The following is a 17152-nucleotide window of genomic DNA, read 5'->3' as shown; positions in this document are numbered from 1 at the left end:
GGAGAGCATCTTCAATAAATAGTGCTGTTCTAACTGGATGTCTAAATGTAGAAAAGCAAATAGAACCTTAGTCCAAATAGATCAAATACCTCAACCTAAAACCAGATACACTAAATCTAATAGTACTGTAGTGCAGGGAAGTGTTACTGAACCCCAGAAGACCAGACAGGAGCTAATCTGATGCAATCACACCAGAGCCTTTATTCAAGCTAGCTTGGGCTCTAGAGTCCACTGCTGACACACAGGATGGTTTTGGTGGAGAGAAGCCCCAGACAACTATTGGGTTAAGGTTTTATAGAAATCAGCAAGCAGAGGGTTGGGGTGAGTGCTTCTAGCCTGGCGAGCATCTAATTGGGGAGCTACTATGGCTCAAACCATAAACTTAACTTCTGCTTTCCTCTGCATTGGTGGGTGTTAGGCAGAGGGCAGGCTTGTTGGAAATTAACCTGGAAATGCTGGATTTGTTGGAGATTAATCTGAAGACCAGATCTTGTTGGGGTTAGCCTAGAAACTGGACCTAGGCTCAGGTTTTGTTGGGGGGTAACTTGGAAACTAATGCTAGGTACTGGCCTGTTAGTTTACCTGAATTCAAGTTCTCTAAAATGGAGTCTGAGCAGATTTGGTCTCAGTCTGCTCTCAGGAGCAGACCCTGTGCTACAGCCATACCCCAATCACACCCAGAGACACCTTGACCCCCAGGAGTTCTTACATACCCAGGTGAGTCCATCACTACTGCCCCAATACCTGGCTTAACTGGGACCTGCCTGGGGCCCAGGGGACACTGGAACCCCCTGCCCAGTCATGGACATGATCCTTCCAGGTCGTATCTTTGTGTGGGAGCAGACCTGGTGCTATAGCCCTCCCCACCCCAATCACACCCAGATACAGCTTGATCTCCAGGCTCACAGGCTCACAGGAAGGAGAGGCTCTAGTCAGAGACAGTAAGGCCAGATAAGACCAGAGATAACCAGATAGTAAGAAGCAAGTGCAAGAACATACTCACAGAAACCAATGCTACAAGAAGATTGAAATAATCCCATGCATCCTAACAGATTACCATGGACTAAAGCTGTTCCTCAATATGAACAAAAACCAACAGACAGCGCATATACACATGGAAGCTGAACAAATCTCTAGTCAATGATAATTGGGTCAGGGAAGAAATAAAGAAAGAATTTAAAGACTTTTTAGAATTTAATGAAAATGAAGGTACAACATACCAAAACTTATGGAACACAATGGAAGCAGTACTAAGAGGAAAACTCATAGCCCTAAGTGCCTCCAAAAAGAAACTGGAGAGAGCATACACTAGCAGCTTAATAGCAAACCTGAAAGCTCTAGAACAAAAAGAAGCAAATACACCCAAAAGGAGTAGATGGCAGGAAATCATCAAACTCAGGGCTAAAATCAACCAAGCAGAAACAAAGAATCAACAAAACTAGGAGCTGGTTCTTTGAGAAAATCAGCAAGATAGATAAACCCTTAGCCAGACTAACCAGAGGGCACAGAGACAGTATCTAAATTAGCAAAATCAGAAATGAAAAGGGAGATACAGCAGCAGAAACTGAAAAAATTAAAAAAAAAAATCATCAGATCCTATTACAAAAGCCTATATTCAACAAAACTGGAAAATTGAATAAAATGGACAATTTTCTAGACAGATACCAGGTACCAAAGTTAAATCAGGATCAGATAAACCATCTAAACAGCCCCATAACCCCTAATGAAATAGAAGCAGTTATCAATAGTCTCCCAACCAAAAAAAGCCCAGGACCAGATGGTTTTAGTTTAGAGTTCTATCAGACCTTCAAAAAAGACCTAATACCAATACTTTTCAAACTATTTCACAAAATAGAAACAGAAGGAACACTACCTAATTCATTCTATGAAGCCACAGTTATGCTGATATCTAAACCACACAAAAACCCAAAAAGGAAAGTGAACATCAGAAGCAATTTCCCTTATGAATATTGATGCAAAAATATTCAACAAAATTCTTGCACATAGAATTCAAGAATACATTAAAATGATCACTCACCATGATCAAGTAGTCTTCATCTGAGGGATACAGGGATGGTTCAATATCCAGAAATCCATCAATGTAACCCACTATATAAACAAACTCAAAGGAAAAAAATGATCATCTCATTAGATGCTAAAAAAGCATTTGACAAAATTCAACATCCCTTCATGTTAAAAGTCTTGGAAAGATCAGGAATTCAAGGCCCATACCTAAACATAATAAAAGCAATATACAGCAAACCGGTAGCCAACATCAAACTAAATGGAGAGAAACTTGAAGCAATCCCACTGAACTCAGGGACCAGACAAGGCTGTCCACTTTCTCCATACCTATTCAATATAGTATTTGAAGTCCTTGCCAGAGCAATTAGACAACAAAAGGAGGACAAAGGGATACAAACTGGAAAGTAAGAAGTCAAGATATCACTATTTGCAGATGATATGATAGTATACTTAAGTGACCCCCAAAACTCCACCAGAGAACTCCTACAGCTGATAAACAACTTCAGCAAAGTGGCCAGAGATATAATTAACTCAAACAAATTAGTAGCCTTCCTATACTCAAAGGATAAGTGACCTGAGAAAGATATTCGGGAAATGACACCCTTCACAATAGTCACAAATAATAAAAAATACCTTGGTGTAACTCTAACCAAACAAGTGAAAGATTTGTAGGATTAAAAACTTCATGTCCCCTAAGAAAGAAATAGAACAAGATCTCAGAAGATGAAAAGATCTTTCATGCTCATGGACTGAAAGGATTAACATATTAAAAATGGCCATCTTACCAATAGCAATATACAGATTCAATGCAATCCCCATCAAAATTCCAACTCACTTCTTCACAGTGATGGAAAGAGCAATTCTCAAATTTATCTGGAATAACAAAAAAACCCAGGATAACGAAAACTATTCACAGCAATAAGAGAACTTCTAGAGGAATCACTATACCTGACCCTGAGCTGTACTACACAGCAACAGTGATTTAAAAAAAAAATGCATGGTATTGGTACAGAAACAGAAGGGTAGATAGATCAATGGAATAGAATTGAAGACTCAGAAATAAGCCCACACACCTATGGTCAACTGATTTTTGACAAAGAAGCCAAAACCGTTCAGAGGAAAAAACGACAGGATTTTTCAACAAATGGTGCTGGTTCAACTGGTGATTGGCATGTAGAAGAATGCAAATTGATCCACTCTTATCTCTTTGTACAAAGCTCAAGTCCAAGTAGATCAAGGACCTCCACATAAAACCAGACACACTGAAACTAATAGCAGTGACAGTGAGAAAGAACCTCGAACACATCATCGGCACAGGGTAAATTTTCTTGAACAGAACACTAATGGCTCAGGCTCTAAGATCAACTATGGGACCTCATAAAATTGAAAACTGAAAAGCTTCTGTAAGGCAAAGGATACTGTTAATAGGACAAAATGGCAACCCACAGATTATTAAAAGATCTTTACCAAGTCTATATCCAAAAGAGGGCTAATACCCAATATATACAAAGAACTCAAGAAGCAAGACTCCAGAGAACCAAATAATCCTATTTAAACAATGCGGTACAGAGGTAAACAAAGAATTCTCAACTGAGGAATCCCAAATGCCCAAGAAGCACCTAAAGAAATGTTCAACATCCTCAGTCATCAGGGAAATGCAAATCAAAATGACCCTGGCTAAGGTACATTTACAATGGAGTACTACTCACCTATTAAAAACAATGACTTCATGATATTCACAGCCAACTGGGTGGAACTAGAAAATATCATCCTGAGTGAGGTAACCCAGTCACAAAAGAACATACATGGTATGCACTCACTGATAAGTGGATAGCAGCCTAAAAGCTCAGTATGCTCACAATAAAACTCACAGATCATATGAAGCTCAAGAAGGAAGGCCAAAGTGTGAATGTTTCAGTCCTACTTAGAAGGGGGAACAAAATAATCATGGGAGGTAGAGGGAGGGAGGGACCTGGGAGAGAGAGAGGGGAGGAAGAGGAGAAAAACAGGAGGGCAGGATCAGGTGTGGGAGGAGATGGGGAGAAGTACCGAGGGGCCAGAAATTGAATGGAGGTGTTTAGCAGTGGATGGGGAACTAGGGCTAGGCACTAGAAAGTCTGGATGTCAGGGAAGAAGAGGTTCCCAGGACCCAACAGGGATGACATTAGCTGAAACACACAACAGAGGGGGGAGAGAGCCTATAGAGACCATATCCAATTGATAGGTATGGCCCTTAGTTGAGGGATGGGGGCCCCCATTCATCGAAAAACTTTTAACCCAAAATTCCTCCTGTCTAAAGGAAATGCAGGGACAAAGAGTAGAGCAGAGACTGAAGGAAAGGCCATCCAGAGACTGCCCTACTTAGGGATCCATCTTATCTGCAGACACTATTGCTAATGCCAAGAAATGCTAGCTGACTGGAGCCTGGTGTGCTGTCCCCTGAGAGTTTCTGCCAGCACCTGACTAATACTGAAGCAGATACTAACAGCCAACTATCAGACTGAGCCCAGGGACCCCAAGTCAAGAGCTAGAGGAAGGACTGAAGGAGCTGAAGGGGATTGCAACCCAACAGGAAGAACAATATCAACTAGCCAGACCCCCCACAGAGCTCCCAGGGAGTAAGCCACCAACCAAAGAGCACACATGGAGGGACCCATGGCTCCAGTTACATATGTAGCAGAGGATGGCCTTATCTGGCATCAGTGGTAGGAGAGGCCCTTGAACTTGTAGAAACTCGATGTCCCAGCTTAGGAGAATGCTAGGGCTGTGAGGAGGGAGTGGATGTGTGGGGCGAGCACCCTCATAGAGTCAGGGGCAGGATGGATGGGATGAGGATTTGTAGAGGGGAAACCATGTCAGGGAACAACAAAAATATAAATAATTAAATAACCAACAAAAAACTGGTCTATCGAACAGAGAGTGGGAATAGCCTTGAAATCACTGGTAAAGGAGACAAGTTCCTGGGAAGTTCCTAATGGCTCTGGTACTAGGGTAAACAATTAATAAATGGGGCAGCATGAAACTGAAAAGGCTCTGTAAGTCAAAGGACGTTGTCATTGATCAAAAGGACAGCCTACAGATTGGGAAAGGACCTTCATTAATCCTCTATCAGACAAAGGGCTAATATCCAAAATATAGGACGAACTCAAGAAATTAGATACCAACAATCCAAATAACCCAATTAAAATATGGGATAAAGAGCTAAACAGAATTCTCAACAGAGGACTCTTGAATGGATAAGAAGCACCTAAAGAAATGTTCAACCTCCTCAGTTGTCAGGAAAATGCAAATCAAAACTATTCTGATATTCCGCTGTACACCCATCAGAATGGCTAAGATTAAACTCCCAAAGGACAGCACTTGCTAGCAAGGTTGTGAAGCAAGGGGAACACTCCTCCACTGCTGATGGGCATGCAAAATTGTATAACCATTCTGGAAATCAATTTGGTGGTTTCTCAGAAAATTGGGACTAGTTCTACCTCAAGTCCCAGGTATAACACTCGTTTTATAACACTCGTGGATATATATCCAAAAGATGCTCTACCACCCCACATGAACAATTGCTCGTAGCAGCTTCATTGGTAATATCCAGAGACTGGAAACAATCTAAATGTCCCTCAACCGAAGAATGGATAAAGAAAATGTGGTTCATTTACATAATGAAATATTACTGAGCCGTTAAAAACAAAAGCATCGTGAATTTCATAGGCAAATGATGGAACTAGAAAATATCACCCAGGACTTTGGGAGCAAGGCGAACATGAGGTGGGCTGGAGGGTGTTAGTTTGGGTGGCGGATCCAGGACAGATAGGGACAGAGAGAAGAGAAAGAGAAGATGGATGAAGAAGGGGATGAACCTGGACCACGTGGCTTGAAATAGACACAGGGTTGACTTTGGAGCCAGGGACAAGGGACTGTGGTGCATATTTTCCATACCAAGGTAAATCTAGCCTCCAGATTCTCCCGGCATCTCTCAGTCACTACCAGACAAACCCTGCCCCCAGTTCTGACCTTTCCAGTCTAGGGGCCAGGCTGCCCTTCCTCTAAAGGCTCTTCCCTATATAATTCAGACATTTTCTCCCACCTCCCTTTCTCTCTCCCTCCCTCCCTTCTCCATCTTTCTCTCTCTGCACACACATACACCCTTTCTCTCTTTCTCTCCCTGCCCCCTCCCCATGGTGACTTCCCTGATCTCAGACCTTGGGGGCAGGGAGCTCACTCTAGAGCGGCTTCCCAGCACACCTGCCTTCAGTGCACTCTAATCTGGCTTGAATCGGGTCCCTTCACCAGCGGAGAAATGACCTATCACATACATACACCCTTGCTTCTCCCCCCCCCCTTCTCAATTACGTGGTGAAAACAGATCTGGAAGATCTGGGATGTCATGACAACAAGGCATCTTCAGAAGTGACCACAATCCAGTGCCAATCTGGGCGATTCCTTTAAAGTAGTAAGAAATCCCAGCACTCTGGGAGGCAGAGATAATGATGTTATTAATGGTTTGATAATATTCTAAATTCTGGAGGTTCAGGTGATGAAGTGTCTGTTATGCAAGCAACTACAATGGGAATGGACTTAAGTGCCTGTGCTCCTTGTGCTGGAGAGATGGAGGGGGGACCCCTGAAGCCTGTTGCTCTCCTAGTCTTGTTGAATCTGAGGGCTGCAGGTTCAGTGAGAGGCTCTGTCTCCAAAACCAATAAGCAAGCAAGCGAGCTAGCGAGCGAGCAAACAAAGGAAAAGTTGGAGAGGGAGTGTGATCCAATAAAATACCTGAAATCAACCCCTGGCTTCCACATTCACATGGATTAGATGTATGTGCATACAGACACACAGCAGCTACACAAAGACACACACACACACACACAGACGCACACATCATGTGTAGAGCAGATTATGATTATGTAATTATAATGTGGATTCTATTTGTATTTGTATTCTATTTGATTATTTTCTTCAATCTTGTTTAAACAAATCAAATAGTATAGATTGCTGGTATGAATTAGAAAAAAAAATCAAATCAACTTCATTTCAGAAAATATTGTTTCTTACATAGGTATTGTACTGGCTAGTTTTGTGTGTCAACTTGACACAGGCTGGAGTTATCACAGAGAAAGGAGCTTCAGTTGGGGAAGTGCCTCCATGAGATCTAACTGTGAGGCATTTTCTCAATTAGTGATCAAGGGGGAGGGTCCCTTGTGGGTAGTGCCATCCCTGGGCTGGTGCTCTTGGGTTCTATAAGACAGCAGGCTGAGCAAGCCAGGGAAAGCAAGCCAGTACAAAACATCCCTCCATGGCCTCTGCATCAGCTCCTGCTTCCTGACCTGCTTGAGTTCCAGTCCTGACTTCCTTTGGTGATGAACTGCAACGTGGAAGTGTAAGCTCAATAAACCCTTTCCTCCCCAGCTTGCTTCTTGGTCATGATGTTTGTGCAGGAATAGAAACCCTGACTAAGACAGGTATAGAATTACATATGGCCTAAAATAATTCCCAAAGATCCTGTGAAGAGGCAAACTTGATCAAGAAATCCATTAGGTCTGAAGTAACTATTGACAAACAAGTTTTTAAATAAAAAAGACAAATATGTAACTGGTGGGATTACAAACTTGTTCAACCACTCTGGAAATTAAATTGGCTGTTTCTCAGAAACGTGTTCTCAGAAGAGTTCTCTATCTGGCCCAGGTATTCTAGTGCTGGCATGCACACCAAGCATGCTCCACCATCCCACAAGGACACTTGCTCCGTTGTGTTCACAGCAGCTTTACTCATAACAACAAAAAACTGGAAACAACCTAGATGTCTATCAAGTGAAGAATGGATAAAGAATATGTGGTTTCCCCCCATGGGAAGAACAATGATTTCAGACACCCAGACACCCCAAGACTCCCAAGGACTGAACCATCAACTAAGGGCACACATGGTTCCAGCCAAAAATGTGGCAGAGGAAGGCCTTGTTGGGCATCAGTGGGAGGAGTGGTCCTTGGTCAGGTAAAGGCTCAACAGAGGCCCCAACAACGAGAAACCAAGGGGGGGGAGGAAGTGTGTTGGGTGAAGGCAGGGGGAAGGAGGAGGGGGAGGGCAGGGCACCTTAGGGGAGGGGGATATCATCAGGAAAGGTTTTACCATTGGCAATATAAATGAAGAAGGTATTCAATTAAAAAAGAATATATGGTTCATTTACAAAATGGAATACTACTCAGCTATTAAAACAGACATCATGAAATTTGGGTGGAACTAGAAAAGACCATCCTGAGTGAGGAAGCCCAGACCCAAAAGGACAAGCCTGGTGTGCGCTCTCTGAGTGCACGCCAGCCATAAAGCACAGGGAGCCTGCAATTCACAGAACTAAAGAACAGAAATAAAAGGAGGGCCCAAGGGAGGGTAGTTGAATCCTCAGAAAGGGAAAAACCCGCATATAGAGAAGGTGGATGCAGGCAGGAAACCTGGTGGGAGGCGAGTGGGGGATGGGTGTAGGGCTGAGATACATTTCCAATATAAAGGCATTAGGGTTGGGCTTTGGCTCTCCTCCAAGCCAACCCCAACACAGCAGGACAGCCCTGAACCCTCAGCAGGATATGGTTCTATAGGGAATGGCGGTTCCTGAGGGGGTGCCCAACCTGGACCGTATCTAATAGAAAAACTATTGTAAGCCAACTGGTGGGTGTTCCGAAGCAAGTCTGTATACAATCACAAACTGTCTGAAAGTACATCTGAAACAGTCAGAGGGATCTTTGATTAACTGTTGCTAGGAAGTAACTCTGGCCCAGAACAAGCCCTGAGGTCCTTCCAGGTACTTGGGGGATAGCTTGGGTCAAATGCTCAGGCTGTACTTTTTCTTTTAAAATGGAGGCCTGTCCCAAGATGGAGCAGGTTTGGCCTCTCAGGGCAGGGTGGGCGATGTGTTTATAAAATGGTAAAGAGAGAAGGGGATATGTTCTATTGGGCTGTGTGGTGAGGTGTGGGGCAAGGGGATGTCTCAGCAGGCCCATGCCAGAGGGGCCAGCCACACGACAGTAGAGCACAGAATAGAGTTTATTCAGGGCATGGGGAGGTGAGCAAAGAGGGTAGTAGAGGCAGAGAAAGGCAGAGAGAGAAAGAGAGAGAAAGAGACAGACAGACAGACAGACAGAGACACAGACAGACATAGAGGCAGAGAGAGACAGAGTAAAGAAGTAGAGGCCAGCCATGAACATGTGGAGAGAGGGGGGAAGGGAATGGGGAAGGTGGGGGAGCAAGAGGTCAGGGACCAAGAGAACACTAGTAAGAGAGAGGAGGGGCAAGGAACCCCTTTTATGGTGGGTCAGGCCTGCCTGGCTGCTGTCAGGTAATTGTGGGAGTTTAGACAGAATGCTAACTGTGGGTATCAGGTGTAGGGAGAGCAGGGGAGGGATAACAGGATTCAGAGGAAGTGGGAGACCACTCGAGTACTGTACCTGGAACTAGGTGGAGGCCCCAGGGTGCTATAGGCACAAATCTGAGACGTCTAGTAGTGAGGGTATAGATCTGAATTGGCCACTTCCTGTAGTCTGGGGATGTGTTCTAACCTCCTGGATCCTTCTCATTCTCTGGATCATTCCACCAGAATGTGGGCTGTGTGTCCCACCTTCTAGCTTGTCTCTTTAGTCTGTCTCTGCAGCACACTCCTGGTAGGACAGATCCTTTCTCCTCTCTCCTTTCGCTGCAGTGTTTTAGTAGCCTTTCTGTTCTCTCTGTTCTCAGAGTTGGGAATTTCCTATTCTGTCAAATCTTTCTCTGTTTCATCACACTGTCTACCTCTCAGTTAGTCATTACTTTCTTTTTTGTGATACTTCTATATATTTTTTTTAATTTTTATTTTTTATTATATTCAACACAATATATATTTTATACCAATCATAAAAAATAATGGACATGTTATTAAATGAACATAAAAAGATAAAGTCTTTTTGTTTGTTTGTTTGTTTTGTTTTTAGTAGAGCTTACAATCATGGCTCTTACTGTGGTAGAAACCACAAATGACAATTTTTAGACATTGGGGTTCATTGTAATAAAGCTATATTTCAATGTCCCTCACATCACCAAAGGATTTTACCTCTATAATAGCTAAACTAAGAGTTGACAGTTATGCTGCACCAAGGAATGGTTTATAGATACAATTATTTGGATACAGATTTCCTGCTAAGGTCAAAGCTATTCAACTTGAGTGATTGTCATCATTCTCAGCCCACAGGGAACAGGTTACATTCATTTAAGAAATGGTGTGTGTATTAAAATGGTCTGTCCATGAAGTCACATTCATCAACTGTTTCAATGAACAATGGTCCTGCTTGGAGAGTGGCACAGACATTAGGTGAGGGTAAGATACTGGTTCATTGGCTGTGATGATTTTCTGTGTGACACAGAAAAAGAGTAACTTACAAGGTCATCTTAAAAATTGATACAATAATTATAAATATCAAGCAAAACATTTAGTCTCACTCTTTGTTGTTCTCTTACAAGCTACCTCCCAAATTGTCTATGTTTCTTTTAGCTATATAAATAATTTTGAAATATGTAAGCTGTTCTGAAAACCATAGTATAGTGTAAAACATCAAATAAACAATCCTACTTATAGAGAGGCTGAGATAGGAGAAACATGATTTCAAGACCATTATGTGGTACACAGCAAGACACTCATGTACAAACAAGCAGAAAGTGTATATGGATTATATACTGTTGGACATATTTTTTCAATTACTAAATTAGAGAGACCACTGGATGATAGCCAACTAATTTATAATTCCTCATATTTTTGAATTTCAAACAATTAGGATATGTTGGTAATATTTTCATATTAAGAGATATTAAGGAAAAGTGATTGTTACTTCCTGTTATTTTTTTCATTAGAGGTGGAATTATGTTTGTGTGGCTATCTTCTTTTGGGTTTGTTGAAAGATAACTTTCTTGCTTTTTCTAGGGTGTAGTTTCCCTCCTTGTGTTGGAGTTTTCCATCTATTATCCTTTGTAGGGCTGGATTTGTAGGAAGATATTGTATAAATTTGGCTTTATCATGGAATATCTTGGTTTCCCCATCTATGGTGTTTGAGAGTTTTGCTGGGTATAGTAGTCTAGGCTGGCATTTGTGATCTCTTAGGGTCTGTATAACATCTTCCCAGGATCTTCTGGCTTTCATAGTCTCCGGTGAGAAGTCTGGTGTAATTCTGATAGGCCTGCCTTTATATGTTACTTGACCTTTTTCCCCTTACTGCTTTTAATATTCTTTCTTTGTTTAGTACATTTGGTGTTTTGATTATTATGTGACATGAGGAATTTCCTTTCTGGTCAGTCTATTTGGAGTTCTGAGGGCTTCTTGTATATTGATGGGCATCTCTTTAGGTTAGGGAAGTTTTCTTCTATGATTTTGTTGAAGCTATTTACTTCCCCTTTAAGTTGGGAATCTTCACTCTCTTTTATACCTATTATCCTTAGGTTTGGTCTTCTCATTGTGTCCTGGATTTCCTGGATGTTTTGGGTTAGGAGCTTTTTGCATTTTGTGTTTTCTTTGGCTGTTGTATAAATGTTTTCTATGGTATCTTGTATACCTGAGATTCTTTTATCTCTTATATTCTGTTGCTGATGCTGGCATCTATGACTCCTGATCTCTTTCCTAGGTTTTCTAGCTCTAGGGTTGTCTCACTTTTTGATTTCTTTATTGTTTCTACTTCCATTTTTATATCCTGGATGGTATTGTTCATTTCTTTTGCCTGTTTGATTGTGTTTTTCTGTAATTCTTTAAGGGATTTTTGTGTTTCCTCTTTAAGGGCTTCTAGCTATTTACCTGTGTTCTCCTGTATTTCTTTAAGGGAGTTATTTATGTCCTTTTAAAAGTCCTCTGTCATCATTCTGAGAAGTGATTTTAGATCTGAATCTTGCTTTTCACTTGTTATGGTGTATCCAGGACTTGCTATGGTGGGAGAATTGGGTTCTGATGATGCCAAGTAACCTTGGTTTCTGTTATTTATGTTCTTACACTTACTTCCTGCCATCTGGTTATCTCTAGTGCTACCTACCCTTGCTATGTCTGACTGGAGCCTGTCCTTCCTGTGATCCTGGTTGTGTCAGAACTCCTCAGAGTCAAGCTGTCTCTGGGATCCTGTGTTTCTGGGATCCTGTGATCCTGAGATGCTGGGTATGTCTGAGCTTCTGGGAGTCAAGCTGCCTCTGGGACCCTGAGATCCTGGTGTGACCAAGCTCCTGGGATCCTATGATCCTGTGATCCTGTGATCCTATGATCCTGTGATCCTGGGTATGTAAAAGCGCCTGGGAATGGAGCTTCCTCTGGGTGTTGTGGAACTGGCTGCAGAGTTTGCACCCAAGGGCTGCTCAGGGCATCGGGCCAGACCAGACATTACTTTCAAATGTTGGTGTTTCCTTCTACAAACTAACTTGACCTTCAATGATCGGTATTAAGAGTGAGTACTAAGAACTTGTCTGTATTCCGCACCCAGGGATTAAAGGTATGTGGTAAGGGTGAGTCAACCACAACTAGAAACAGGCTTTTCAAGTAAACACCACAATTTGGGGTTTCACAGTATAATCAAACCTCCTGCAACAGAGCTGTGTGGGGTGATAGGGCTTTGTGTGTCTATGGCCTGCCTGTACCATAGGGCTGAGGACAAGTCTGTGGGCATCTTTCCCCATAGTCTCCTTGGGGCATAGTGAAACTCTGTCTTCCTCCTCCAATATTTAGCTAGAGTTGATTTAATTGGATTGGAACTGATTTCTATGTGATTTTGTCATAAAAGAGCTTTATTCAGCAAGCCCTACCATGATAGGATAAACTAAGGACTATCCACTGTTCAGTCACTGATTCTAGAGGAATTTTAGTCCAGAAACATGGCTGCTCTGAAGATCACATCCAAGGACCTTCTAGGTCTGAGGAAATGCAGACACACCTATTGGAATGCAGACACACCCCTAGGAATATTTTGAATCGCTGTCGCTAGAATCCTTTAGTACACACCTTTAATCCCAAACTATGACATCAAATTGGAGGCGACAAAGAGACCAATCAGAGAAAGATTTGACTGAATGTATCAGAGATGGGACGTGCCTAACTCTAGGGAGAAACAGCAGCACAAGCACAGAGTTCTGTTCAGTCAGTCTAGTTGAGTGGAGTTGGGCATACATTTTGTGAGAGCGAGCATTGGTGGACTGAGCTCCTTTGTGAGATTCTGCAGAGACAGTTCAAGCCAGAGAATAAGAAGGAGCCAGAAGATTAGAACATGCTGCCAGAGTTAATTTGACACTAAGCAGAGCAATTCCTTAAGAATTCTAGATAGGCCGAATTGAATCAGACTTCTTGAGAGGACTTACAGAGTTGTAACAGCTGAGTTGACCCAACCAGCCAGAGTTCAGAGGGAACTAAAACTTATTCAGAAGTAAGCTTCAGAGACAACAACTACATTGGGCAAATAAAAGATACATCTAGTATGTCTGGCATACATCTGGTGTTCCAACTGTTTGGAAGAAAACCCCAGTGTGATTGACTACAAATACCACCAACATTGCAAGAAGCAGAGGTCAGGAGTCCTCTGACAGAAAGCCCCACAAAGGAAATTCACCAGGGATTGTCTGAGGAGAAACACTGTTTCCTCAGGTTCTACCAGGTGCCCAAAGACTCAGGTGACCTCCAGCCCAGAACAAGGGACAAAGCAAGTGAATCACAGTAAAACAATTCAAAGGACAATCTTAACTGCTTAGGAAGACTTTGCCTGCATTACACATGGAACATTCCCTTTCAGATCCCTTAAAATGAAGGGTAAGAGTTGAGGAGATACAAATGATACTTTAAGAAGCCATCCCTGTACTTATTGCAACTGTGATCACCAGAGTAAACCTCTACCTCCGTTCAATTGCGATCTTTATATATTTCCTCACAAAAGAGGTTGGAAGGGTAAGTACACAGCAAGAAAAAAGTCTCAAAAAAAGTTGAAAAACCAGCCATGCAATAACCAAAAAAATAGCTGTATATCAAGAAAAAATAGCTATGATAATATAAAGGCTTGAGAGACCAAAGACAGGGGAAGGAAAAGAACAGGAAGTGCTTAATTTCGCACCTATAGGACCTGATAAAACTGAGGATCAAGACAGACAGCCCACTGAACCTACTGCACCGGCTCTGAAGGAAACTGAGGAAAGGAAACCAGCCCTACTAGCTTTCCCAGTTGCCCCAGAAGAAATGCCTGAAAATGATTTTCAACAGCAAGCAGAAACTTTGCTTCCAAATAATATGAAGCCGGCCTATGAGAAGCACTGGGGCTGTGGCAGCTCTCTCCAGCTGAAGCCAGATGATTCCCAGCTTTCTCCACTGTTGCCACTACCCAAACTGCTAACTTCAGATACTGAGGCACGGTTGTCAGGGACCTCTGATCATATGCATTCGTCTCACACAGGGGCTCAAAGATCTCAAGATACCCTAAAAATACCATACAAGCTGGAATTAAAAATTGAACCAGGGAGAGCAGATTTGAAGCATATTGTAATAGACGGCAGCAATATTGCAATTTCCCATGGTCTGGAAACGTTCTTTAGTTGCCACAGCATAGCAATTTCAGTTGAATATTTTTGGAAGCTCAGCAACAGAAACATCACTGTGTTTGTCCCACAGTGGAGAACAAGTAGGGATTCTAAAGTCACAGAACAGCACTTCTTAAGTCGGCTCCAGGATCTTGGGATATTAGCTTTAACTCCTGCCCAGGTGATCTTTGGGCAAAGAATTGCTTCTTATGAGGACAGGTTCCTGCTACAATTAGCAGGCAAGACTGGGGGTAAAACTGTAAAGAATGCTAACTGCAGAGAGTTTGTGACGAAGTCGATGTCCTGGAGAGATATTACAAAAAGACTGCTTCAGTACATGTTTGCTGGGGACATATTTATGGTTCCTGATGACCCTCTGAGAAGAAATAGACGCCAGCTAGAAGAATTTCTTCAAAAGGAGGTCTTTCTTAGATACATGCAGCCGAGACTCAATGCCCAGCCAAGTATGGGCACATTTGACCCTGCCTTCCAGAGCCACAACACCCGGGGAGCCAACACAAGCCACGAGGCTCCACCCTGGATCCAGAGAGCCAGTCCAAAACCTTCCCAGGGTTGGCCCAGAGATCTTCTACAGAGACAAGCAAGCTGAGGGAGGTGTTGCTGGACATCTCTCCTGACTCTGAGCAAAAACTGAAGATTGACCAGATTCTAGCAGGTCATCCCTGCATCAAAGACCAATGTCCCATCAGCCCTAGTGTTAGACTGCAGGCTGGCCCGAGAGTCCAGGGATGATCGTGGGGTGGGGGAGGGGGTGAGGAGCGGAGGAGCTGCCAATTGTGGGAAGTGCCGAAATGTGAAGAACCCAGAGTGAACCTTGATGTGTTATAAAGACAAAGGGAGGAGGATGTTTGGTACATACAAAAAGATGTTTACTCAAAAGAAATGGTAAATGAGAACTCTTGAGTAACAGACTGATGCTTTACTGACTTTAATTTTTTAAATGCCTATGAGTAAGAATTGAAACATTATGTAGAATGCTACAAAGTGAAAATATTTTTTTAGTATATATATTTATTTTGATAAGTTTATGAAGTAATAGTCTTGCTGTATTCTTCTGTCATGAGGTTTGATTAGTCCTCTTTCCTGCCGGTCTCTGCCCCAATGTCCCTGCTTGAACACCTTTTAGCTGTTCTCTTCCAACCACAATATTTTCAGTCATGTGTTCACGTCACAGGTGTTCCCTTGCCTTCCTCAACTCTGTCGAAAGTTTATTCTTTTACATCTCATGGGTATTTTTGTAATTGTGGTGGATTGAATATCATTGGCCTGTGGGAGGTGGCAGTTTCAGGAAGTGTGGCCCTGTTGGAGGAGCTGAGGCCTTTTAGAGGAAGGGGGCTACTGTCAGGATGAAGCTTGAAAGTCTCATACGTGTGCTCGAGTCTGGCCATTGTGATCCAGACCCTCTTCCTGGCTGCCAGCGGAACAGTCACCTCCTTGCTGCCTTTGGATCAAGATGTAAAAATCTCGTCTCTTCAAGTATCTAGTCTGCCTGCAGGCGGCCATGCTTCCTACCATGATGATAAAGGACCTCTGAAACTGCAAGTCAGTTCCAATTAAATGTTTGCCTTTTTAAGAGTTCCCTTGGTCATTGGAAATCAGACTCAAACTAAGACCCACACAGCAGCTCACTCAGACAGATGCAAACACCCACAGACAAACTGTAGATGGAGCTTGGGGTTTGTCTTATGGAAGAATAGGAGGAAGGATTCTGGCTCCTAAGGTGATAGGAACTCCACAGGAAGATCAACAGAATCAACTAACCTGGACCCTTGGTGTTCTCAGAGACTGAACCACCAACCAAAAAGCAAGGTCTAGTGACCTTGGCCTCCCAACACATGCAGCTTGGTCTCCATGTGTGTCTCAAACAAATGGAGCTGGGGCTATCCCAAAAGCTGTTGCTTGTAAGTGGGGTATGTTCTCCTACTTGGGCTGCCTTGTCTGGCCTCAGTGGGAGAAGATGAGCCTAGCTAGCCTCACAGAGACGTGGTGTGTCGAGGTCAGGAGATAACCAGGGACCTCACCCACACAGAGGAGCAGGGGAAGAGGATGGAGGAAGAATTTTGGGAGGGAGTAACTGAGAGTAGCACTGAGTGGGATGTAATGTGAATAAGTAAAAAAAAAAAATTAAAAAACCCAAACACTATTATTCAGGCCTCTGTGTACATACCACAATAAATACATGTTTTAATCTTGGATATACAAATGAGAAAGAATGTATGGCATTTGAATACTGGGCCTACATTAACTCACTTTGAAGGATATTTTACCCTTCTACCCATCATCCTTTAATGCCAAGTTTCCATTTTTCTTTACACCGAAGTAGAATACCATTGTATACATGTCATGCCTTCATTATTCATTCATCTATTGATGGACAATATAGGATGTTCCCATTCCCTTGTTATTGTGAAAGCTGCCAACATCAACATGAATGTGTGCATGTCCCTCCTTAGAAGATACAGAGCACTTTAGACACACATCCAACCAAGAGTGACAGCTGGTTCATAATGTAGTTCTATGTTGAGTCTCAAGAGAAGCACCATGTTCACTTCCATAGTGACTGCATCCTGTT

General features: G+C 42.7%; 1 pseudogene; it reads left to right on the top strand.

Moving 5' to 3' along the window:
* The first annotated feature begins 14221 nt into the window (after nt 1-14221).
* On the top strand, nt 14222-15391 carry LOC127677223 (NEDD4-binding protein 1-like; annotated as a pseudogene).
* Nucleotides 15392-17152: the final 1761 nt, after the last annotated feature.

The sequence above is a fragment of the Apodemus sylvaticus genome, chromosome 2 (genome assembly GCF_947179515.1).
Source record: "Apodemus sylvaticus chromosome 2, mApoSyl1.1, whole genome shotgun sequence".
Classification (NCBI taxonomy): domain Eukaryota; kingdom Metazoa; phylum Chordata; class Mammalia; order Rodentia; family Muridae; genus Apodemus; species Apodemus sylvaticus.
Note: the sequence above shows the minus strand (reverse complement) of the source record. Positions and strands in the feature narration are given on the sequence as shown.